This window comes from Agelaius phoeniceus, chromosome 14 (genome assembly GCF_051311805.1).
Source record: "Agelaius phoeniceus isolate bAgePho1 chromosome 14, bAgePho1.hap1, whole genome shotgun sequence".
Lineage (NCBI taxonomy): Eukaryota > Metazoa > Chordata > Aves > Passeriformes > Icteridae > Agelaius > Agelaius phoeniceus.
Window position 1 is genome coordinate 12,889,224 of NC_135278.1, and position 23,358 is coordinate 12,912,581.

Here is a 23,358-nt window from a genome sequence, read left to right on the forward strand (position 1 = left end):
AAGCTGAATACAAACATAATTATTTCATGAATCATAAAATATCCCCATGCTGGCACTTCAAAGCTCAATGCTGCTGTACAGACATTAAAAAAAAAAAAAGAGAGAGAGATTGATGGGAATGATAACAAACACCTTGTTGTAGTGCATTTTGGAAATGCATAGGATTGAAAGAAGGTATTGTATTTTGCTTTTTCCTCAGACGTTTGTTGGAAGCACTTCTTGACTTGCACTACTTCACTTTTTGCCTAACAGTGAGAAAGAATTGCATCTGGCTATTTTTTCCCCATGACTTTAAAAGCTATAAAACAAGCCAAACTTTAGAAAAGACACAATGAAGACACAAATCTGACATTACAAAAACCCAGACAATTGAGACTTTGGACTTGCTGATAATCTATAACTCAAACCTCAGATTTCTATCCCTCTCTGGGCTGCCTCAAAATGTGTATAGGAAATCAAGATAAAAGCAATGTAGACAAATAATACAACTAAAATATTGAGTTACTTCACTCTTCTTTATAAATTTGAATCTCAAAGAGAGCAAGCAAGGAAAGATTTTACAGGAAAATTCTGTATTAAAAATGAAAGTTGTTGTGGAGGAATACCCGAATTACCAAAGAAATGTCTTGACTGAGTCCTGCACCAAGCTCAGGCATAACCTGCAGCCTGCCCCAGCTCCCAAATGGCTCTCTACCTCAGCTAAGGAAAAGCACTCCCTGATCTTTTGATAGTGATATTTTACTATAACATATTATAGCATGAGGAAATCTATTTTAAAAATAGCTATTCCTCTAAATCTGAAATTCTGCTTTGCTGATTTTTGCTGGAGGGAAAACACGATAAACTCCAAAATTACTTCGGAGGAAATGACAAGTTCCACTGCCATTTATTTTTTGAGTGAAATCCTTTGAGGTAAGGGAAGACTTGGGGCTGGGACTGGTAGACTGCAGCTGGTAAAGGTTGTTATTTGTCAGTGCTTATGTTCCCAAGGAAGGCTTCCAAAACAATTTAATCAACTGAAGATGAGGCAGTCCTTGCTACAAATGGAAATGTTGCAATCACACCCTGCACGACAAAGTGGGTAAAACATTTTGTGTGTCTGCCACAAGAAGCCAGACCCTGGGCAATGGGTCTCTGACTGTCTGATGCCCACTTCACCCTTTTATGCAAAGCTGGTGTGATATGGAATGTAAAATCTACTGGTATGTCTTGAAAAGAATAAGTCAATCAGCAATCTTAGCATGTTTTAAAAATAGCATTAAAATGCTGGTGTTGCTTTTATATCAGTCCTTTATGGCCTCAAACTACAGAGGTTATTGCTGCACTGGACAATGTGAGGATGTCAGTGGCATATTTAGGTCAGATCTCTCTTTGTAGTTGTTGGGTTAAATTTTAGAACTGCTCTGTATCCTTGAGGCATTGAAATCCCTGCCTGCCCAGGATGGCCTCCTTTCTGCCTGAATGCCAGTCACAGACTGTACTCCCTGCAGTCATCCTCTCTGATTTCCCCATCCTGCCTTCCACTCCCTTCACATTTCATTTGTCTTCCCAAACTCCTAAGATTTGGATCAATTTTAACCTAAATGTTTTCTGTCTTCTTTTTCTTCCACATGATGAATTTTAATGCTCAGTGGCCAAAGTAACTCCCCCTTCCTACATATTTTAATATTTTAAATATGCCTCTCCAGTGAGATGCTCCATTTACATTGGAAATGTTTCTCTGAGAGTAGCAATGCTGTTTATGCTGATTTCTTCCCTGTTGCCTGGCAGAGAAGGGCAGGCTGTCCAAGCTGCCTGTGATTCTCTGCTGCCCCAGTAATTGCCATTTCAGTGGTGGCTCACTCTGTGGAGGGCAAAGAGAGACAAAACATTAAGAGGGCAAAGAGAGATGAGGCATTCAAAGTGATACCAAGAAAAATTAATCTGTAGGTTGTTGTTTAGCCCTGTTTTTAGATTTGTGAAAATGGCTATGGATGGTAAAAAAAGTTCTAAAATCAGGGCTTGCGTGTGCAGGATTTGTCGGTATTATAATTTAATTTAGAATGCTTTTGTGTGCCAGCACATACCAGGCAGCTATTTCCTCTTCCAAGCACTGGGAACTACTCTAATATCTGGTACTTTTGTAATGTAAAGGCACTGACTGTGCAAGGAGAGACATTTCAAATATCTTTTTGATAAAGCTTTAATATATATTTTAATATCATTTGCTTTTGAGGGCTGCCTGCAGCTGTCTGGGGAGGCATGGCTGTGTCTCTGTGCACCTCAGCTGGCTCTGACCTGACCAGTGCTTGGGTGGTGAGGAAGCTGATACCCATTTCTCTGCCCTAAAGCATGAGGCTGGAAGGTGAAATTTCCATTTTTCATGTTTGTATCTCATGTTTGGATCTCAGGACAGGCTGCCAGGCTGTCTTTCTTACAGGAAATATCTAAGAAATAGTTAGAAAAGAAAGGAGGCTTTCCTTGCTGATGTTCCTGGAAAGTGGCTGGTGTCTCTTGTGTGCTGTTGGAAGTGGAGATGGAGTAGGACAAAGCTGTAGAGCACTGCTCTGCCCTCCAGGGATTTTTATTTTGATAACCTGGGGGAAATTCCCAACTCACACCGTGGGGAAACACCAAGAACAGGGTGTAGATACACTCCACTCTGAATGAAGACTTTTTGTGAGGCTTCACCAGCCTCAGCAAAGGTGGGGGATTGATGCTGAGATCCCTCTCTCTGCTGGAGGCTGCGCTCACAGAGCCCCTCCAGTCAGTGCTGAGCTGTTCCTGGCCTTTGGCATGGGATGGGATGGGATGGGATGGGATGGGATGGGGTGGGATGGGATGGGATGGGATGGGGTGGGATGGGATGGGATGGGGTGGGATTGGGATGGGATGGGATGGGATGGGATGGGATGGGGTGGGATGGGATGGGGTGGGATGGGATGGGATGGGATGGGATGGGATGGGATGGGGTGGGATGGGATGGGGTGGGATGGGATGGGATGGGATTGGGTGGGGTGGGATGGGATAGGATGGGATGGGATTGGGTGGGGTGGGATGGGATGGGATGGGATGGGATGGGATGGGGTGGGATGGGATGGGATGGGATAGGATGGGGTGGGGTGGGGTGGGGTGGGATGGGATGGGATGGGATGGGATGGGATGGGATGGGATGGGATGGGATAGGATGGGATGGGATTGGGTGGGGTGGGATGGGATGGGATGGGATGGGATGGGATGGGATGGGATGGGATGGGATTGGGATGGGGTGGGATGGGATGGGATGGGGTGGGGTGGGATGGGATGGGATGGGATGGGATGGGATGGGATGGGATGGGAGCCTGCAGGAACAGCTGGGAGCTCAGCTCTGCCTGCACTCAGCAGATGTTCCTTTCTGCTCCAGCTCTGCAGGATTTCTTGTGCATTAGCGGGAGCCAGAGCTGTCAGTGAACTTTGGAAATGCAATGTGCATGGCTGGAATCAAGCTGTCTTAGGGGGAAAGACAGCTTTAAAAACACTTAAAATGAATGAATTTTTTTACCACAAAGCATTTTCAGTGTTTACTGCTTTACAAATATGCACCTCGCCTCTCGTTTTAGAATGATTTTAATTTTGTGAGGCTGTTACTGTGGCATGGATATGCAGTTTTGTCCTACACAAAACATTTTCATTATAGAAAAGGTATAAATCCTGAAAGTAACTTTTCTAAATAGCAGAAGAAAGAAAGTAAGAGGAGCTAAAAGCATTCCTGCAGCAGAGGAGCTCACTTCACCATCTGGAAGCACATAGATGCATCTCCACCTGCAGCCCTGCCCTTGGAGAAGGGGTCAGGGAAGCTCCAGTTCACTTGGCAGGCAATGCTGGCTGAAAGAGCTGCAGAAATGCTGCCTTAAACACGTGTGGGCACTCACTACATGTGAGCTGCAGCTCCTCACATGCTCAGATCCAGTCTGACAGTAGCTACCTGCAGAACTGCAAACAGTGAATCAATGCTGCCACAAGCAATTGAAACTCAATAGAGCGTATTTCTCCTCTACCCGGGTTCCGTGTTCTGCTTTGTAACAGATTCTGTTACAATTTATGGCAAAAGCTCAGAATTGTTTTGAGCTCAGGTGGTGGTGGGTACGTGTTTCTTTTGAGATAAAATCAAGTTGTATAATTTCTGAACAGGAAATACTCTTGCTTAATGGATATTGCTCTCTCTAATCTGTAATATCAATGCAAAGTGATTGTGAGGTAGATATAACCTGCTCTGCCTGAACTGGTAGCTGTTCATTTTTATACTGTTCTTAGATGCTGAAAACATGTATTATCACACTAAATTATGTTCACTATAATTATCAAATTGCATCAGATTTCTCAGCATAAATACTGAGAATGCTGTATTGAAAGTAACTGTTCTGTAAGTAGACTTACACAGGAAATGTCTGTGAATACAGTCTTGCTGTAATATAATATGTAATATATATTATAATCATGTATAAAACTTACTATGTAAATTGCTTTGTATTAGTAATTTTGTGTATTTGTCTTGTGTTTATACTTTGAGATGCTTGACAGAGAGTCTACAGCAAATTTCAAGTGGATTTCTTGCAGAGAAATACATAACAGGCATCAAAGCTTTGTAGGAAAGTACACTTAGAACAAGTTTTTAAATGACAATATAATATCTAAGGAACCCTAGTACATGTATTTTCAAGAAGAACTCCTTAGTGACAAAGCCTAGGTCTGCTGAACAGAGATTTGCAGCCCTCCCCTGCACAGCTGGGCTCCTGGGGGCTTCCAGATGCACCTTGGAATTTAGTGCTGAGAGGTCCCAGGTAAAGACCAGGAAAACTTGTCTGGTTTTCAAGGTGGAACTGTTGGAAGAGCACTGGAGCAGTATGAGCACTCGATTCATTTGCTAAGTCCTTAGTTTAAAAAAGAAAGAAAGAAAAAAGGGAATATTCAATTGTGAAACGAGATGGAACCTGGGCTGTAAAAAAACACCTTTTGCTAGGTAAATGAGCAAAGACGATCAGAAAGTTTCTGTTCTGTTGGAAGTGTGGGCTTGAACTTGGGCAAGAGCCTGTGTTTCATGTGCACTGGAGACATTACCTTGCCTTGGGATAAAAAAGAGCAGTAGGAAAAAAAAGGCAATATCTGGAGTGGGGTGTGTTTTATAGCTACTGTCCATCTAAATGGCAAATTTCCCTTTCTTTTCTAATGGAAAGAAAGAAGCAAAAAGGTGAAGAACTCACTGTTGCAACCTTCTTTTTGTAAAATATTGTGACTGAGCACATTCCTATACTGGAGTTATTCTATTTGGGAACATTGGTGTGATATCCAGTGTGCCACTCTGCCCATGTCTCTTCTCAGCAGAGGTGAATTCTTCCTAAAGGTTTGTAAAGATAAGTGGAGACTTATCTTTACAAAGAGAGCACTGGCTCATGCAAGAGGTCATTCTCAAGGACAGGAGTTGAAAAAATATACACAAAATATATACACAAAAAATGCTTTTTTCTGCAACTGAGATACTGATTTTCTTGTCAGCTTCAGAGCAGAGGTGAGTTGGTTCCTTGTGCCTGAATTTGCTTCAGTTGCTCTCACTGATGTGAGGAGAACAGAAGGGAACCCAAAACTGCCCACAGCAAAATCTGTTAGAGTTACTCAACCAGGATAGCTTTTACTCTGAGATTGATGCTGCGCTGGCTTTGATAAGCCAATGTAAAAAAATGTTTGGATAAAAAACAGCTTCAAAAGCAAGTGCTGTCAGACATACACAACTCTCAAATGGTGTGTTATGGTCTCATAGGCTGTTCAGCTTTTCCTGCAGGGTTAAAAGAATGAGGAGCTGGTTGCAGTCTTGGCTGGAAGGTTACCTATGGCTTCATAACTAGTTTTGCTTCAAGTTCTGCCCTCAATTGCATTGCTAAAATTCCTATAACTTCATTAGGGTTGGCTGGGTTTAACTAAGGCATTATTTGCCCTAAGATTACCTGCAGTCAAAAATTTGCTGAATGTTGGGGGTTCAGTAATTAAACGTGTGTTTACAGGAAACAATACAGGCAGAACGGCAGAAGAAGAGCAGTTCCCAAATCAAAGATGTGGCCACATTAAAAAGAGGAGAGGACTGTGAGGAAAATTCAGGGTTAGCATCCTCCAGCGTTATGGGAGCAGGTGAAGCAATTCTGAGCTTTCCAGGAGCCAACGCTCTGGTCAGGGGAGCAGCTTGTGGCTTGCCTTTCACCTGGTAGTGTTGCTGATCCCAAATGGAGAACACAAGGAGATGTTTTTGTGTATCTATCACTCACATTCCCTGGGTCACCAAGGACTTGGTGAGTGCCTGAGAGGGGACGACAAGGAAAATGGAGAGGGGCTCTTCATTGGGAAGTGTAGTGACAGGACAGGGGGGGATGGCTTCAAACTGAAGGAGAGTAGGTTTAGATTAAACATTGGGATGAAATTATCTGCTTTGAGGTTTGTTTGAGGCACTGGCACAGAGAAGCTGTGGATGCCCATTCTGGGAAATGTCCAAGGCCAGGCTGGATGGGGCTTGGAGCAACCTGGTCAAGGGGTTGGAACAGGATGGTCTTTGAAGTCCCTTCCAACCCAAAACATTTTGTGATTTTATGACTGTTGCTGCCTCTTCCTGTCCTCCCTGCTGTTCCCGCGGCTCTCCTGAAGCACCAAGCTGCTGGAGACAAGCCCTGCTGGCAGACCTGCGACCGCTGTGCGCCGTGGCCTCTACCCTCTTTTCCTCACTCCTTCTCTCCATCCCTCCCTCTCTCTTTCTCTCCATCCCTCCCTCTCTCTTTCTCTCCATCCCTCCCTCTGTCTCCCCGTCCGTCCCTCCCCTCACAGAGGCCCCGCCTCTTTATCCCGGTCCCGCCCCCTTCCCCGCGGCCCCGCCCCGCGCAGGCGCAGTGCGCGCGGCCGTGCGGTGACGCGGGGCCGGGCGAGGCGGGCCGGGCGCGCGCGGGGAGCGGGGCCGCGCTCGGCACTTCGGGGCCGCTCCGGAGCGGGACCGCGGCCGGGCCGGGCGGCCGCAGCCGCAGGTGAGGGCGAGGCGCGGGCACCCGGCTCGGTCCTGTCCCGCTCGGGGGCCCGGCGGGCGCCACGTCCTGCGGGGCCTCTGCGGCCGCGGGGGGAGCGGGGCCGCGCTCGGTGAGCGGCGCGGGGGGGCTGCCCCGCACCGGAGGGGCTGCCCTGCACCGGGGGTCTCCGCTCACCGGGGCCGCTCGGAGGCCACGGGGCAGCGCTGCTGGCGGCGCGGGCTCCCTACGGGCGGGACGGCACCGGGGTGTCCCGGGTGCGCTTTGGGGGCCGGCGGGCGGTCAGCCCCGTGCCGGGGGCGGTGCGGGGCAGTGCGGTCCCCGCCGGGTCCCCCCCGTTCCAGCGGGGACCGGCGAGGGCTGCTCGGTGCGGGGCACAGCCGGAGCGCGCCGTGCCCGGCGGGGCAGGGACGGGGTCCGGCAGGACGGGGGTCACCGCTGGGGACACAGCGGGAGTGTCCCGGCCGGGGTCGCGGCTGGCGGCGTGTGCGGAGCGGCTGCGGAGCTTGTGCCGCTCGCAGAAAGTATCTTTAACTCTCCTTTTGCAGGCTTTGTTGTGCAGCCATTGTAATCGCTCTCTTCCTTCACCCGGCCCGTTCTGCTCGTCAGTGTTTATTGTTCCCTGGTCCTTAAATGGGCTGGATGAGGTCTGGGTGCAGGAAGGAGTTTTGGGGATTAGTTCTGGGATGCAGCCATTAAAAAGGGGGACGTAGCTGTAGGTTGTAATTAACTTGTCAGTTTCCTCTTCTCCCTGTTCTCATAAAATTTAGGCCAAGCTCTGTTTTTAGTAGGTACTGTTCAGGACTTTTCGCCTCCGTATGAAAAGTGCGATGTTAACTTAAGAACTCTAGGAGTCTTGGCTCGCCTCCTTTGTATGATTCAGGAGACGCAAGGTGCACATCTTTGTCAGTTTTGTATGGCAAAGGGCGCTTCAGCTTGGATGTTCTGAGTGTTAATGAAACTGATGCTGTCTTAGACCTGCTGTGAAATCTGCATCAGAAATACTTCCCTCGCTCATTTAAATATGCCTCATACATTTGAATAGAATGCCACAGAGGAGTTTTCCTTATTCTTTCCCTAGTGAGCTACACATGGAGATAATGCTAATGAATAACCTTCAGGGCACTCTTCCCACTTCTCTGATTTCATGGTAGAGCTTGTTCTGCAGTCCTGTTTAATACTAGAATATGCTGCAGAGTGTTGATAGTAAAAAAAATCGGTGTAGTAACTTGGATTGAATGCTATCCTGAATGCACTTCTTGTGATCTCTTTGATTCTATGATTTTCAAAATTGTGCTTCTAAACATTTTCTTTCACTTCTAAAGTTCAAAAAATTGTAGTGAGGTGCCAGCACAAATTAGCATGCTGCTCTGCTTCAAAGAAGCAAGACTGCTTTTTGTGAGCCAGTGACTCTAGGTGTCAAAAATGAATTAAAGCGACTTTGCCCCAGCCAGCTTTTTTTATTATTATTCTTTTAAATAATTTCTTCTGCTCTTCTGTAAAAGATTCACTAAGCTGAATGTCATCTGAGGCTGTAGTTCAACTGTACCTAATCTGTAGCAGTAATTGTGGCTTGGAGACTTCTGCAATTCGCGGCATCATTGGCACAACTTCTGGTGATGTATGAAGCAGATCAGCAGATGCTCCCAACCAGAAGAAAAGGGCCCAGATTGCCTGGTCTGGTTTGCAGTGGAGTCCCCCAGATGCCAGCAGAGCGTGTCCATGGAGCAGGGCTGAGCACTGGGATCCTCTCAGGCAGCCAGGGGGCCAAGCAGGGAAGGGAGCACATGCAGCTGGTGTGGGAGCCTCAGAGGGGAAGTGAGGTGTAGTTCTGCAGGAAGGGTTCTTCTGCTGGCACATGACCTGTCTGGAGGCACAGTGGGGTTGGGCATACAAAGGCAGACCTTGCCTTTTCCCCTGAATTCCAGGCCAGGTTGGATGGGGCATTGAGAAACCTGGTGCAGAGGGAGATGTCCCTGCCCATGGCAGGGGGGTTGGAATCAGGTGATCCTTGAGGGCCCTACCAACTCAAAGTGTTCTATGATTTCTAGTCTCAAGTGTGATTTTTCCTTTGTTTTGTTTTCCAATGGGCTGAGAAAAATGCTGGAGTTCTTAAAAAAAAAATCAACAAGCTATCTCATGTTGAATATGTCTCAGTGTGATTCAGTACTTCTGTGGTTTCTTTGACAATGGTGATCAAGCCCAGGTTGTCTGGATCTAAAGGTATCATTGAAGTTACCTCCAGGGCTCTGTGTTCTTGGTGTGGTCTAGCTGTTAGAGAGGGATCATTAATCAACACTACAGAGAAAGTGTTGGTAGTGATTCCAAAGGAATCTGCAGTGTGTTCTGCTGGGAGTGTTTCTGCTAGCACCACTCTATCACCTCCACAAACACCACGAGCAAAGCTGTCAGAAATGCTCGTGTTTTTCATGGTTGTTAGGTTGCTGAAATAGTTGTGATGCCTAGTATATGGCTTTTCTTTTTTTTTTCCCTTTACTATTTTAGATGATATATCTGTGCTGGCAAAACTTTCTGTGAAACTGCACTATGGCAAAAATTGAACAATTATGGAGTGTTTTAAGAATAGCAGCCTCAGAACATATTCAGTATTTGGCTGTTTCACTGTATCAATAGTGGAAAACTTTTCTAATGACTCTAAATAGCTTATCAGAGTTGATTTTGACAGCCTGGGGCTGGGTTCACAGGGATGGATGCTTTTATCACAGATCTGGCATAGTGTTTATGGGTGTCAGTGTGAGTGGGAGGTAAAAGCTTAAATAGATGGGGCAACATATGTTCTGCTCTCCTTTCAATGTTCTCCACTTTCAGGTCTTTTTCATTCTCACAGCTGTATTGCATTGTCAGAGTACTGACTGGAAACATTTTTATGGTTTTCTTTTTAACTGTTTGTGATGCAACAGATTTATTAAAATTGTGAGATTAGAGCTTTGTGGATAACTTAGAAACACTGCTGTGGAAGAAACTTTTCTTAGCATATTGGCTCTCCTTAAGCTAAGTGTCTTTGAAAAGCTACAAAGTAATTAACCAATGTTAAATTGTAGCCTCTGGTGCACAGGCACGCTTTCAGTGGGCGTTCAGGGGAATTGAAAAAAATTTCCAGTTTTATCTGAATTATGATTATGAAATTATTCATGATTATGAAATATTATGAATTATTTCCATAAAGCTTTGTCTCTCAGGCCTTTAGAGGGTAGGAGGTGTTTTGGGGTGAAGGTGTGCCTATGCCATGCAGTGCAGGCAGCCAATATCCTGTGCAGGAGGTTCTGACCAGGCTGTAAGTGCACTGGGGTGGGAGATACAGGCAGCTGGGGTGTGAGACTTGGTACTGCTGACAGAAGTGTTTCAGAAGTGGAGTTCCTGAAGATATCTTTTGAATTTTGAGGTAGAAAGGGACCTGTTTGAACCCAGGAGGAGCTTTCAACCTGCAACAAAATTAAATCTGACTCCTTTAATTGACTTGTGTATTTCAGAAGACTAAGAAAATTTGGGTGATTTTCCATGTTCAGTGTCCTGTAATGAATTTGATGTCTTCGATGCCTGTTCTGAGAAGCTGGTTTCAAGTGAGTTGGCTGTACTACTTTTTGAAGAATGCCCCAGTTATTGATTTGTATTATTGAGGTTTTTGCTTTAAACTTGGTGTAGGAAATACGTAATTCAATTTATTTTTATGGAAACAGTGCTTTGTTAATACTAATGGCAATGGTCATATGATTCCTTGGGGCTTTTGTTTTACCTTCTTTGTGACTGATGCAGCTGCTTGGTGGTGTGTTCTGTAGTTGTGAAATGTGAGATTTGTTTGGCAATGCCAGCTATTCTGCTTGGTTTCTTTAATGTGAAATATTTCAAATATGAACAAACTTATGTACAGGAGAAAGTACAAATGAAAATGGTTTGTGAACAGAAGTTTTGCTTTTAAATAAGTTCTTAGAGCTTTTGCCCTGACTTGTAGCTGCTTAAATTTTTGGGGAAAACTTCAGACCTTTCTCCATTTCCCTGTTAAAGAGCATCAGTCTTACCAGGTGCCCCATGCCTGCTGGAGTTGTCACATTGCACATTTTGCTCTCCCTTTTCAAGAGCTCCTTCTCTGGAGGGTGCCCAGACAGTGATGCACATGAGAGGCAAGTGACAGAGCAAATCTGCTGCTGTGCTCTGTGCAGGATGGGACCACAGCAGACCTGCTTGCAGTAGGTAAAGCAGCAGGACCATTTACCTGTGATGTCAGACACTTGCTTTGGCTCCTCCTGCCTCCTGGCACATGGACTAGTTTGTCCTGCCTCTCAGAAGTCTCTTTATTTGCCTGAAGTGGGAGGTGTAAGCTGCTTTAGGACAGAGGTCCTGTCTAAGCTGTTCCACCTTGCAAGAAGAGAAACAGTTGGCACAAAGCTTATGGGAATGTGGTGCATGGATCTCAGGGTTAAAACTAGGGATGGGGTGATTTGAGTGCCTGTCCTTGCTCAGAGGACTTAAAAGTATGAGTTCTAACAAATATTGCAGTGCTCAGCTACTCATCATGTGAGTCCTGTTATGAATGTTAATTTCCATCTTTGCAGGGCAGTGGGGGAAGAACTTTGTTCCTTTTTTCTTGGTGGTGAAAATAAACTCATTTTATCAGTCTGTTATTCAGAAATCACAGACCAGGATGACAAGTGAAAACCATGGTGCATGGTAAATGAGCTTAATTCACACCATAACCATCTGGTCAAGTGCCAATTGTTATGAGGAAGGTGAGGTGCCATGTGATGAAAAAAAATCAGCAGAATGAGTGTGAGTGATTATGATTAAATATTAGACAGAATCTTATAGGCTGAAAAAAGCAAGGATAAATGTGAATTTCAACCCAGTTCCTTTTTCCTGGTTGTTCTTTGGGATCTTCATGTGAGTGGTGTGTTCTAGTTTAAGTTGACTGTGTTCCACATGCATTTAATTTGGTATTGTGAGAATTTTGATTCCTTTGAATAATTGACCTTATCTGATAATGCTAATGGAGGTATCCAGCAGTATGTTAAGATGATGATCTGAAATACCCAGCACATTTTTACTGTTTTGGATTTCTGAAGTCGAAGCTCTGGTTCTGCCATATATGATTGCAATATGTTTTTTACATTTTAAAATAATTCTGTAAGAAAACAATGCAAAATATTTCTTTCAAATTTCAAACTTCTTCATAGACTTGTTAGGATTGAAAATTAAGCAGAAGATTCACACTCAGACGGCAAAATCCGATGCTGGAGACTTTGGAGACAGTTTGGTGCTGCAGGTAATTCATCAAATGTGCCTCTGGGTGGTCCTGCCTTGTGCCCTGATCTCCTGGGGCAGCTCCATTGGCAGAGCTCATGCTTCAGTGATTGCAGGATGATTTCTTTCATGCTGCTTAGCTCATGGGAAACTTACCCACTCAGAAATGTTTTTATCAGTTTGCTAACTCACCCTGTGGCTACACCTTGCAGGTGGAGGCAGGAATCATGTCAGGAGGTGAGTGGAGGGAAAGCAGCACAGCTTCTCCCAGCAGGTGCTGGGAATGGAGCATCAAACTCAGCTCAGCAGGACCAGGGCATTGCTCTCACTTCAAACTTGTCATGTTTCCAGATGCCATTAAAGAACCCTTCCTGGGATTGCTGTTCTCCAATTAGCTTTCCATCTGTGAGGAAGCTGAATGATCCATGTAACACTTATATTCATGTTTTCAGGTAAATGTTTATATTAAAGCAGAAATTCTACACTACATTAAGGAAGGGGAAAAACTTTTTCTTAGTTCTGGAGGATTCAAACACTGCCCTGCATCCTGCTGACAGATACCTGGCTCTTGAAGGGAGCCAAGAGGAAGAAATGGGTTGCTCTTCTGCCTTTTCAACTTTTGGCTTCTCAGTGCCTGACACTCAACCAGTTTCAGTGTTACAAAACACATGGTTCTGGGCAAGTGTATGGCTGCCCACAGTTTTTGAATAGAATTGAGGAAGTGAGTAGCACATCCGTTATTTAAAGAAAGCTGCAAGCAGCACTAGAATCCTACAGACGTGGGCATGTGTTCTGTATATATATTTATTTTTTTTAGAAGCTGATTATCCACCATGGTGCCAGAATTGTAGACTTGTGTTAATATTTTATGCCTACCACTCCCCCATCATCTTTCATCTCAGTGTTATAACTTTTTAAGTAGTAGCAACTACAAGTTACAAAATACACATGAGGTTGTATTGCTGATAGTTATTAATAACTATATTTTATTGCTTTTTTGTGTTGGTAGATTTTAACAGGAACAGTGTTATGAGTTTTGCTCTCTTCAATGTTAACTTATAATATAGCAATGATTTTATAGTTAGAAATTTATTCTGGGCTCTTGTGTTTGTTGTTCTAAGGAAAGCTTGTTTTTATACAGTGGAATTAAGGTATTTCCACCAGGGTGTATGTCCTATGAGACATACAAACAAAAGACTTTGCAAGCTTACACATCGAAGCTGGAAATTAGGAATTAAACACTTAAACTACAAAGGAATTGGAGGATAAATCTAGATAAGTCAGCAATATTGAATTTACCAGGTTGCTTGAGCTGCCTTATGCTGCTCCCTTGGTGGCTCTGCAAATCTGACCAGTCTCTTGTGGTTGCTCACCTTTGTCATGGGGAAGTAAATGTGCCAACATTCACTGTCCCTGCTCCTTATTAGTACCAAACTGGGTAGTACCAAACACTGACATGGGTAATGATAAAAGGACTACTGTGGGGAGTTTTGTGATCCAAGTGAGGCTTGGTACCATATTTTACCCCTCAGTCTGAGAATTTTGTCCTTCATGTCCAGAGTTCTGTTATTTAAAGGATAAGAGTAATGAGATGATCATGTTATCGCCTGTCTTGGGGTTGGTAGAAGTGCTGCAAACTCATCATTTATCTCAGTGATGTTGGTGGTATCACTTGCTACAAGAGAGCCTGGCCTGTACCTTTGCAAATCTTTTTCAGGAATGGTTTAGTACCTTGTCTTAATGTAAATTTTGATATGTGGAGGAGTTTGCTGTGAGACTCTAAATGAACCATGGTAGAACTCCCCTAGCCCTTCCCTTTAGCAAGAAGGTAAGGACTCTGAGATTTTGTTCCTACTGCAATTCCTTATTTTTTTTTCATGGTGTTCTAGCTGGTGTGCCTGCCTGATGATAATTGAGAGCCACAGTGATGCACCTCGTTATGATAGCACCTCCCATGTGCAGAACAAAAAGGCAGTTTCTGTTCCCTTCCCAAATCTTGCTATGCTGATGTAGTCTTTCTTCCACTGTTTTTTTTCCTGGTGTTTGGTGGCAGTGGGTGGGGTTGGGTATGACTGTGTGTAGGAACTGTTACAACTGTTGGTAATGCCTTAGTAAGCGAGTAGTCCAGCCTGTGGTGGTGACAGTTGTCTCTTTCTTGTAGCCTTAAGGTGATGTGGTGGACTTTTACCAGCATGTCTTGCCTTCCTCTAAGGGCAGGGGTTTGTGTTAAGTGTTACTGTAGGTGCTTACATGGCTCTCCTGGCTCATGGAGCTCCAAGTTATGTCTTTTCTGAGAGAAAGGGCTGAGCAGATGTACACTGGACTTGTCCTCCTCTTAAAATTGATTTCTTCAGTGATGATGAGTGTGCCAAATGCCCTGGCTTCTTTTGGGATGACAGCAGGGATTTCTTGTCTGCTGCTGGCTTTCTCTTGCTGTTGGATATCATTCCTAGTTTGTAGGAGCAGAAAATATTTCAGTAAGGGGGTTGTAAACCTTAACTCTGGCAGCTTAGACATTTATGTGAGCTCTTCTGCAGAATGTCAACCAAAATAAGCTGGAGTGGCTTTAACAGCCTAAATAATCACTCTTTGTATTGGTTGATCCTGAGTAAATAGGTTAGAAAGTACTTAAGAGCAGCTCAGCTGGAGCCTTATGGCAGAGAGCAGGGACAAGCAGCCAAGGGTGCTGAGCTCTTCCATGGCACAGCTGTTCCTAGAGGAGGGGATCCAAACCTAGGGCAGAGGTTCACAAGCTGAAGGGCTGCTTGGAGGCAGAAATGTGGTTTGTCCCTGCAAATAACCCTGTGATTACAGCTGAAATAAGAAAATTTCACTTCATCATCCTCATGGGGAATGTCTGTGTTTTCTGGTTAGGCTGTAATGATCTGCTGGTGTGGAGTGAAAGAAGTGATTAAATTTAGACAGATTTCATGTGGAAGCAGGGGATGGCAGTGCTGGCACCCTTGTGGTGGTGCTGCCTGGTGCCAGGGCACGTGGTGTGGGGCTGCTGTGCAGCAGTGCCTTGTCTTCCCCACCTGTGTACAGAAGAATCCATGTTTTGGTTGTAACCAGCTCCCACTACAAGTCCAGATTCTTTCTTCATTAGTAAAATTAATGCTAGGAGGGACTTGGGCTGGAAAACATGAATGTGCAAGGTAGGAGGTTGCATGACAACACTTCACAGTCTCAAACAAGGAGTCAGGAATAAATAATGGCAGAAAAACAAATGGGAGGAGGAAAAAATGAATGGGTCAGAGGAGAAAATGCTGTCTTTGTATTGACTTTATTGTTTCAGTGCCATCCCAGATGTGTCTAACAAGTCTGCCATTGTCTGAGATTGTCATTACTAAGAGCCTTTCACCAGGCCCTGCAGTGTAATGCTCATGTGTGTCACTGGGGCAGCTGACACGGCTCTGCCACCCTGCAGGTTGGGCAAAATGTCCTCATAGGGCATGGGGGGAGCTGCATCTTACTCCTGGTTTTAAAGGGAGTAAGAAACCACCAAAAACTGCTTTCTACCTTCATGTCTTTCTGGCCTTCTTCACCAAAACAAACTGTGTGAGAGGCTTCCTGGTGAATTGTGTGTGCCATTTCTGACACAGTGGTATTTAGTTCTGGAACTTGAGTCATTCTGATTGCTGCTATCCATAGCTGTGCATATATGAAAGCAAAACAATGTGACACACTTTAAGGAGGAGTATCAAAAGCTTCATAAAATGAGACTGCCATAGCCCCTTATCTTCAGGTAAACCCTTTTTTTTGGTTCAAAACTTTAAATAGTACTTCTGATCCATTGTTATTGGTTAACTTGCACTTTCCTAGTGATTTTGTTGTTAGCATTGCTTTATTGTTTTAACTGGATAAATAATTTGATTGGCAAGGGCTTGTAATTGAAAAAAAAATACTGTTCATTCATTGAATTATAGAAGTGACCCTCACTTTCTGGTGCTAATGGTGTGAATATGGGTTGCCAAGTGCAATGTTTTTGGTTTTTTCTTTTCTGAGAGGAAATGCAGAGGAAATGAAACCCAGCAGCATTATTGCCAGCATTTCTTCACTCTGCTTTACGTTAGAACTAATTAAAAAAATTAATGCCAGTGCAAATAACAGCACTGCTGATTGCTCCTTGTGTTTTGGGGTAACTGCCTGCTGTTCTCCTTTCGAATTGGTTGTGCTGTATTTTCAGCATTAAAAAGAAGTGCAGTGTCTCCTCCTAAATCCCTCTATCCCATTGTTCATGGCTGTAAGATGACTTTTCACTGTAACTTTGTGCTATTTCAGCTCTGCTGTGACTGCTGCTCTCTGTGCAAGCCCAGCACAGCTTCCTGCTGTGGTAGCAGCTGCTGGGGGGAATTTGTGAGAAGGGGGCTTGGCTTGGGATCATGGTGCAAGGTATTACTTCTGTTAGGACTTCTGTACCTCCTGTGGCTTGTGTGCACTTCGTGATTGACATGAAGTGGTGGCTGTGGTTCTGAAACAGTGTCTGCCTGAGTAGCTTCAAGGCAAAAATTAGATCTGACTTTTTTTTCTTCTGTGCTACTGTTGAAATAGATTTTTATGTGGAGCTGTGATCTTGTGGGATTCTGTATGAAATATTCCATACACGTGGAAAAGAGCAGGATGCCACAGATTTTTAGTGAGTTATGTGAACTTTCCCTTCAGGCAAGAAGCAGGGCTGTCCAATTTTCCACTCACACTAGAGACAGAGCTCAAAGGGCTGCAGGAGCCAATAGTTAACTCTGTTGGAGATGCTCTACCCTGCAGTTCTTTAAAATAACATCTACCGTGGATAATAGTGTGCAAACGTGTGTGACAATTTTTTTCTCTTCCCAAACCTTGTTCTAGATGTCAAAATTAACCTGGACTGCTTGGGAATGGCGAAACATAGCCCTGGGATCCTGCCATGAACAGTAAGAAAGCTGAGATACTTTGTGTATGCAAATAATTTTCTTTTAGTGACTAAACCCCAGTGAGACAATTCCTGTTCAATTAACACAACCAGGCACACATTGTGCAGCTGGGTGTGGAGGTGCTCCCAGCTTTCCAGGCAGTGAAGAGGCAGCAGAGTGTGTCAGAGGGGTGGACCAGCAGGGGAGCATTCTTTGGGAAGCTGTGCATTATTACTCTAAATACAGAGAATATATGCCTAAAAAGTATTATCAAGTGGGGAGGTCTCTGCAGTCAGTATGGCATTGGAGGTGGGAAGCTGCTAGGGGTGGTGCATTAAGAAATTATTGAGGTGGTAGCTGAAGGATGCTTTCCTGCAATGAGTAATTATATTGTGAGACTCCATTGTTACCAGTGTATAATTATATCAAGACTCCATTGTGATGGGATACCTTGAGTGCAAATTGGATTGAAATGTGATTAGATAAATTAGTGGAAGGAAAAAAAAATGAATTTTGAAGTGCTCAAGGCTGAATTCCAGATGCAGTTTGTGGGAGGAAGCTGCCAGGAGGCAGTGCCCTTTCACTGCCACTGTTCCTGAATTGATGCTGTTGGACAGGTAGCCTGGCTGGTTAGGTCTCCACTCTGAGCTTTCCTGTCCCACTTTTGTGTGGTGCTTTTCTTACATGAAACCTAGTGTGTAACAGAGGTTGATTAAACAGTTTGTGTAACCAAGAAAGCAAGATAGCTTTGAAGATATTCTTGAGTGTCGATCAAAATATTCAGATATTTTTGTGTTGTTGGTATCCTGATACTTCCTAGCTTGAAGGATGTGTAAATATTCATGTATGTACATGCTCTGTATTCTTTACATAGCCTTTTCCAGATGTTGCAGTAGACATCCTTAAATTAACTAATTGAAAATTATTCTAATTAATTTTCCTGGTACAAAATAGATTACTTGAGAGACTGTGTGGGTGAGTAATATATTTGCAAAGTATCAACAGTGTCTGCAGAAAACCTACACAATTTGTCAGCCTTCACTGGGACAGAAATTAGAAGGCTTTTGTATTGTTACATATAATAATTTGGATCTAGTCCATTGAAAATGTACATCTCTTGAAAACTCCTGTAATCTAAACTCTTCACAGCACTGTAAATACTTAACATGCAAATGTTAAATTGAAAACATATTTTATTTTCTTTTGTAGGACTCTGACCATGTCATGTTTAATTCTTCCATGGGAGCAGTTTTTTCCCAAGGGCTTTCAAAAGCTGGTTTATATCCTTGAGATGTTAGGCACTGTGAATATCTTGAAAATATCAGGACTCTCATTTGATGAACAAACTATAATTGTTAAATTCTTGTAGATCAAATCACAGAGCCTTTATGTTCTTTGTTAGTAGAGCTGATAAAGACACAGGAAGCTTAGTGCTTTGTACAAAGTAGGGTATGTCACTCCAGCAGATTCTGCTAAGACTGATTACTTTTGGCTTTCTGAGAAGTTTGTTCAGCTTACCTGAAAAAGAGAAACGTATATATTTGTAGAATATTAAATAGATTTGAAATTTTTCCAGAATGCAGCTAAAGCTTTAGTTTACTTTTTCTGATTGTAGATTGACTGAGCTAACAATTTAAGCTGTGCTGCTCAGAGGTAAAGCATTGCTTCGTTTTGAACTGTCTGATTTAGCAAATTGACTGTTTGAGAGGTTGGGACATCTAGAATGATCCTGGGGTTTTTTTCACCTTCTAATCAGTTATCTAAAGGTTCTGTGGCTTCTCTTCTGGTCTTTCCTTCAACGTGGTTATTTGAGCCAAAAATGCTGGACTGATGTACTGGTGTTCAAGGTCCTTGAGTTTGGGACGTTCGTAATGTCCATTTCTAGCACAAGTATCATCAGAAATCCAAATCTCATTTTGCTTTTAAAGCTGTTGTGTTAGAAGACATCCATGTGCCACTAACTGAAGCTGAATGACCAACACGGGACGTGCATCCTACTCAGCTCTCGTGTCATTTGTGAGGCTTAGGGTAAGGCAGTGAGTGTGCAGGAGTGTGAGCAGGTGTGCAAAAGTGTGAGCGGGTGTGCGAGAGTGTGAGCAGGTGTGCAAGAGTGTGAGCAGGTGTGCGAGAGTGTGTGTGAGCGTGCGCGGGTGTGCCAGAGTGTGAGCGGGTGTGCAAGAGTGTGCATGGGTGTGAGCGGGTGTGTGAGTGTGAGCAGGTGTGCAAGGGTGTGAGCGTGTGTGCGAGAGTGTGCGCGGGTGTGCGCGAGTGTGAGCGAGTGTGCCACAGTGTGAGCGGGTGTGCGAGAGTGTGAGCAGGTGTGCAAGAGTGTGAGCAGGTGTGCAAGAGTGTGAGCGGGTGTGCGAGAGTGTGCATAGGTGTGAGTGGGTGTGCAAGAGTGTGCATAGGTGTGAGTGGGTGTGCGAGAGTGTGAGCAGGTGTGCAAGGGTGTGAGCGGGTGTGCGAGAGTGTGCAAGAGTGTGAGTGGGTGTGCGAGAGGGTGAGCGGGTGTGCGAGGGTGTGCAAGGGTGTGAGCGGGTGCGCGCGGGTGTGCATGAGTGTGAGTGGGTGTGAACGGGTGTGAGCGGGTGTGCGAGAGTGTGCAAGAGTGTGAGCAGGTGTGCACGAGTGTGAGCGGGTGTGCACGAGTGTGAGCGGGTGTGTGAGGGTGTGCAAGGGTGTGAGTGGGTGTGCAAGGGTGTGAGCAGGTGTGCGAGAGTGTGCAAGAGTGTGAGTGGGTGTGCACGAGTGTGAGCAGGTGTGCGAGGGTGTGCAAGGGTGTGAGCGGGTGTGCGAGAGTGTGCCAGAGTGTGAGTGGGTGTGCGAGAGTGTGCTCAGGTGTGCCAGAGTGTTCGCCAGTGTGTGTGGGTGTGCGCGGGTATGCAAGGGTGTGCGTGAGTGAGCGGGTGTGCGCGGGTGTGCGCGAGTCATTTCAGTGCTGGTGCCATTTCAGGGTCAGCTCAGAGCAGCCTCACAAGGACACCACAGGACCATGGATGCCTCTAAGTTATTGCAGCCGGGTGTTCCTGGGCTCCCACCTTTGCCCATAACAGCACTGCACGATTGGACGCCTGCTGTTGGAGATCATACAGACTAACTTCACCTAGGAGCATTCTTCTGAGGCCTTTATTTGCATTTGTAGATTAGGAGAAGCCTCCAGGTAAAGGACACTGTTGATGGAAGTAACAGCAGGAGGGAAGGCTGGAAAGTGTCTTGCCATAAGGATACTTGAATGGTAGCAATTAGGAAATACCAAGGATTCAATTTCTCACTGATGCAGGTGGTTCTGATACTCTGGTATGTGATGTAGGAGAGGGTGCCAAAAGGTTTACAGCAGAGAATGGGAAAATGGACTTTATTGTTCTGAACTTTCTTTGCTTTTATTGCCAAGTAATGTATACTGGCTATCTGGGAGTTGCTTGTGAAGGCTGGAAGATTTCAGTCTGCTGAAGTGTGTGTGCATTGTTTTACAGGAGGTTTCACAGGCTTTTACTTCCTGTTTTCATCACTTGTTTCCAGTCTGATGTGAACTGGCCTTTTCATTAACACTTCCAGAGTAGTTGGTGCCAGTTGGTGCCTCTAAATCTGTGACACAGACTGTCCAGAATGGAGCTCCTGGAGAATGGAAGCAATCCATGGGGGGTAAGACTCCTAACTTTGTACTGTCAGCACTCTTAGGAGATAATGATTGAAAACCTTCCTCCAGTCATAAGCATGGAGGCAGAAACTCACATTACCTTTAGGAGAAGGGTGGCATGGAAGCTGCTTTGTTGTCTGGACATGGCAGACAGCAGGAGTTGTGGGCATTGCCACTGGTAGGGGCCTGCTCTGCATTGTGGCTGTAGGAGCAGCAGAGGGAGGACAACAGCATTTTGGGCAGCTGCCACTGATAGATCATCTGGGTGCTGTGCACAGCTCTGAACAATGCTTGGACCTGCAGCTGGGGATGACAAGAGGGTGCAGATGTTTGAGGCAAGGGCAGAAGAGACAGAGCAGTGCTGCTGTCCAGGAGCAGAGCTGAACCCGGGTGAGTCACTAACCTGTCAGGTCATCGTGGCTCTTGCAGGAGCTGGCTTGTCTCACTCTTGCTTTCCTGTGTTTTGGGGCGCTGGTCCCTGCTGCATCCTTGTCCCCTCCCTGTGCTGGCATCTTAGACTCACTGTCACTGCAGTGTGTCATCTGCAGCCTGTTCCTTGTCCCCCTCTCCCAGGCTGGGATTGCTGTGTGGGAAGATGATCTCGTTAGGGCTCAAGGGAATGGAGAGAAGTCCATTCATTCCTTGGGACTGGATTATGCTGTGCTGTAATTGCTGAAGCTCCCAGTGTTGAGAGTGTAATATAAGGGCATCCAACCTAGGTCTGTCAGGCTTAGCACAGCTATTCAATAGAAACCCAGCATTTTCTTCTTGCCTTTGGTGCCATTTTAAACTGCAGGTGTTTTACTTAGGTGTGATTTATATGTGGTGTATTAATGACTCTATCTGCTTCAGGGAACTGTTTTCTCTTTCTGTGTGAGTGAAATACTATACCAAGAAGCTTGGGGTTTTTTAATACTTGAAGTATTACTGAAGACTTCTAAGCTTGTGTGAGCATGCTGAAGCTTGTTTTATTTTGTGTTTCTAGAATATGTTGAATACAATTTTTATCAAACATATTTTTAAAATACATTAATGAAGGCCATTCTGTAACTGCCATTGTAAAGCATGGTAGCACTGCTTTTGGTGGGTAAGACTTCTTCACAATTGCAAAATTTCCATTAGGATAAGATCTGTTCTGCTACCTAGAGTTGTATTTTGACTGTTGGCTTCATTTATGACACTGAGTTTTTCAAAATACAGCACTCTGTCTGACTGAAGCTAATTGGTAGCTTCAGTTATATTTTCTATAGTCTATAATTTTGGGTTACTTTTGTGTCTGGACTCGATTTTTATAGAAAATGTTTAAGTACTTATATACTTCTGGTTTATGGGTGGAAGTCAGTAAATTATTCTACTTGGTAATGATTATCAGGTGATAGTTGATATAGGGTAATGCTGCTCTTGAGTAATGCTGCTCTGATGCCTGTTATAAAAACTGGGAGGCTGTGCTATTCTCCAGAAATGTGTACGAAGTCCATGCTGAAAACTGCCTACATCAGGATAGTCTGCATCTGACCTCTAAGATGATAATATTTTTTTAGGTATATCTTCTCTGTGTTTAGAGAGAGATTCTCTTACTATACTTATATAGAGATTAAAACCATTCTTTTAAGAGCACAGTTCAGTGTCAGATTGAATCAGTTGCTGCTGGAAGGGACAGTGCTTCTTCCTTCTCTCTTTGCCCAGGAGAGCAGCATCTCCCTGTCCCTCTGGTGGGACAGCACTGGCTGTGCTGGCTCTGCTTGTCCCTCACAGCTGCTTGCTGGTGGCTTGTGCAGCTGGGTCCAGCACAAGGTAGGCAAGGGGTGGTTGGGTGAAACCAAGGAGGTGGGGCTGTGGCCCTCAGTGGTGTTCCCAAGGGAGAATTCAGCCTCTTGCTCCCGTGCATTTCACCAGCACTCTGCTTTTCAGCAGTTGTGTTTTGTTAGCTTTGATTCAGGTTGTTTGCTGTGCTGGTTGTCTGCTGTGTTACCACTGTGGGTCAGGCTCAGTCCCAGCATCTGCTGTGTGATTTCTGAGACTCATTTAAACCCAACTTGCCTGCTGTAGGAGTGATGTTTGTGAGGTCTGGCCTCTGACCTGACAGGTGTTTCTCACATTCCCTGGATGCTCACGTTTGCCCTTGAGGATGTGTGGGCTTGTTCATTCAATGGCTTCCTGCACACTTTGTCACTCCTTGGCATGCCTGGTGTCACTCATTTGCTGTTGTTTCTGAAGAGCTGGCTGTAACTGATACAAGTAACCTACATAGGCAGTGTGCACTATCAACCCTGAATAATCTAGAGCTTCCTGACAGATGAATTACAGGCGTAAAAATAAGTTTCACAGGGTATCCACCATGTGAGCTGCATTCAGTGGCATATGACAATGCATATAGTGTGTTTGCCTTGTGGAGTTGGAAGTAGAAGTAGTTTAACTTCTCAGGAACGCTCAACAATTTTACATGGGTCTCAACCCCACCTCTTTTAAATTGTATTCTTGTATTCCTGTATTCAGGCTGAAGATGGTTGGAGCAAATGTAATGGTTTATATAGGAAATGAATCCTTATTCATTAATAAATGT

At 44.7% G+C, this 23,358-nt stretch overlaps 1 protein-coding gene across 3 annotated transcripts in view; it reads left to right on the top strand.

Moving 5' to 3' along the window:
* The first annotated feature begins 6,878 nt into the window (after window positions 1-6,878).
* Window positions 6,879-23,358, top strand: part of KLHL13 (kelch like family member 13) — an 81,258-nt gene continuing 64,778 nt past the window's right edge. The window contains exons 1-2 of one of the 3 annotated variants that reach the window (XM_077186237.1): window positions 6,971-7,016; window positions 17,115-17,179. The gene's annotated coding sequence lies outside the window, so the exon portion shown is untranslated. Of the gene's footprint in view, window positions 7,017-17,114; window positions 17,180-23,358 lie in introns of all 3 variants that reach the window. The other 2 variants (XM_077186236.1, XM_077186238.1) reach the window with 2 other exon arrangements.